Source organism: Bos mutus, chromosome 8 (genome assembly GCF_027580195.1).
Source record: "Bos mutus isolate GX-2022 chromosome 8, NWIPB_WYAK_1.1, whole genome shotgun sequence".
Classification (NCBI taxonomy): domain Eukaryota; kingdom Metazoa; phylum Chordata; class Mammalia; order Artiodactyla; family Bovidae; genus Bos; species Bos mutus.
This window is the reverse complement of record NC_091624.1, coordinates 25,324,943-25,327,759: the sequence shown is the minus strand read 5'-3', so window position 1 is coordinate 25,327,759 and position 2,817 is coordinate 25,324,943. Positions and strand designations below refer to the sequence as shown.

At 36.8% G+C, this 2,817-nt stretch overlaps 1 non-coding gene across 1 annotated transcript; it reads right to left on the bottom strand.

Annotated features, from left to right (window-relative positions):
* Positions 1-273: 273 nt before the first annotated feature.
* On the bottom strand, positions 274-404 carry LOC138989035 (U11 spliceosomal RNA). Its single transcript, XR_011465279.1, has one exon. It is a non-coding gene; the product is annotated as a U11 spliceosomal RNA (small nuclear RNA).
* Between the last annotated feature and the right edge of the window lie 2,413 nt (positions 405-2,817).

Sequence of the window (2,817 nt, the reverse complement as noted above, 5' to 3'; positions counted from 1 at the left end):
GTGACAGCTTACTTTTCTGAAATGACAACTTTTTCCCAAAAATGTTTGGACTATGAAAATGCAGTGATCATCCTCTAAAGTTACACAGCTCTAAAATAAATAATATAAACACAAAAGGGAAGCAATGGGTGAAAATAACAAAGGAAAGAAGAAAAGCAGAAGAATGAAGGAGAGGAAAGAAACAACATTACTGACTGATACATTTTTATCTTTAAAAAATATTGCTTCAGCAGTAGCGTTATACCTATTTTTTTTTTTTTTTTGTGGGAGAGATGGGGTACCAGGACCAATGATTCCCAGCTGCCTAAGTACAAAAAAATTATGCTTCCAAAATTTCTTGATATCGATTCCTCAGGAAGAACGAACTGCCCTATATGCGGCACTCGTAAGAGAAGACCCCTTTCTTAATATCTATTTTTTAAATATTCAAAAACCATTATTTTTCCTAATAGCATCCTAGCAAGAGATTCTTGCAAAACTATAATTTGATTATCTTCTTATTAAATATTTATAATGCAAGACAAGCAAGTGGCTTAATGATGAAGAGGAGCAGGACCCTGCGGAGTCCTTCCAGGTACAAAAGCTCCTTCTTGTCTCCTCTTTCTTGTTTTTAGATAAAAGCTTTGGTCTCCAAGGCCTTCTCTGTGTTCCAGAGAGCAAACACAGGCAGTTATTAATTAGAGGAGTGAGAAAATGAAAAGACAAAGGAGAAGCAGTTAAACAAGAAAAGTAATGATGATGGTTCAGTCATAGAGTCCTAAATTCAATAAAGACATAAAAATGATCCACATCAAAAAATCTAAAACAAAGAAAAATCGCAACAAAAAACCCCGGAATCCTAGTTCCCTCTCAAGCAATATATGTAACAATTTGACACAGATCTTTGAGTTGTTCTGCAGTAACTAAGAACCACCCCCGTCCTAATTTACTCAGACTGGTGAATGATGGTGACTACATGCTGAACAGAAGCATGTGAACTCCAGACTGCAACCAGAAGTTTGATGATCAAGATTCTTGAAACATCACTCTTTTACCTCACCATCAACCAATCAGAAGAAAATCATGCACCATGCAGCCCTCACCCCAAATGTTGCCTTTAAAAATCTTTCCTTGAAAACTTTCAGGGAGTTCAGGTTTTTGAGCATAAGCCACCCATACTCTTTGCTTTGTGCCTGTAATAAGCACTGTATTTTTCTTCACCACAACCTGGATTCAGTAAATTGGTTTTGCTGCATGGCAAACCCAAGTTCATTTCAGTAATGAAGTTAAGGATAATTACATTGTGTACCCTAACCATCATTGAAGTTGCACAAATACTTTCAAATAATGCATTAAGAGAGTAGTTATCACAAATTTGTCTCTTACTTGAATGGTGCTGGAATTTAATACAAGTCATAGAAGGAAACAGATTTTTTACTCTTTGAGGGAGAAGAAAGACAGTCAAGTCATTATGTAGAAGTCCTGTAACCATTTGTTTTCTGAGAGTCTGTGTATTAGCAAGCATTCTGACAGCACTGAGAACTTTTGACAGTTAAAGTGACAAAGAAACAGGGAAAAATTAATGATTCAACAGAAGAGAAAGATACTATAAAATTTGTTGCCAATATGAAATAATTAAGTATGTTATATTTGCAAAAGAATTTTGTTTTTTAATTTTTAGTTTCACTTCAAATTTTAGTACTGGATTTTAAATAATTATATTGTCCTTGAAATCCACTGTCAGACCACCTGACCTGCCTCTTGAGAAATCTGTATGCAGGCCAGGAAGCAACAGTTAGAACTGAACATGGAACAACAGACTGGTTCCAAATAGGAAAAGGAGTACGTCAAGGCTGTATATTGTCATCCCGCTTATTTAACTTATATGCAGAGCACATCATGAGAAATGCTGGGCTGGATGAAGCTCAAGCTGAAATCAAGATTGCCAGGAGAAATATCAGTAACCTCAGATATGCATTTGACACCACCCTTATGGCAGAAAGTAAAGAAGAACTAAAGAGCTTCTTGAAGAAAGTGAAAGAGGAGAGTGAAAAAGTTGGCTTTAAACTCAACATTCAGAAAATTAAGATCATGGCATCCAGTCCCATCACTTCATGGCAAATAGATGGGGAAACAGTGGAAATAGTGGCTGACTTTATTTTTGTGGGCAGTGATTGCAGCCATGAAATTAAAAGACACTTACTCCTTGGAAGGAAAGTTATGAGCAACCTAGACTGTTACCCCAACCAGTAACACTGAAGAACCTGAATTTGAATGCTTGTATGAAGACCTACAAGACCTTTTAGAACTAACACCCAAAAAAGATGTCCTTTTCATTATAGGGGACTGGAATGCAAAAGTAGGAAGTCAAGAAACACCAGGAGTAATAGGTAAATTTGGCCTTGGAATACAGAATGAAGCAGGAAAAGACTAATAGAGTTTTGCCAAGAAAATGCACTGGTCATAGCAAACACCTTCTTCCAACAACACAAGAGAAGACTCTACACATGGACATCACCAGATGGTCAACACTGGAATCAGATTGATTATATTCTTTGCAGCCAAAGATGGAGAAGCTCTATACAGTCAACAAAAACAAGACCAGGAGCTGACTCTGGCTCATATCATGAACTCCTTATTGCCAAATTCAGACTTAATTTGAAGAAAGTAGAGAAAACCACTAGACCATTCAGGTATGACCTGAATCAAATCCCTTATGATTATACAGTGGAAGTCAGAAATAGATTTAAGGGCCTAGATCTGATAGATAGATTGCCTGATGAACAATGGATGGAAGTTTGTGACATTGTACAGGAGACAGGGATCAAGACCATCCCA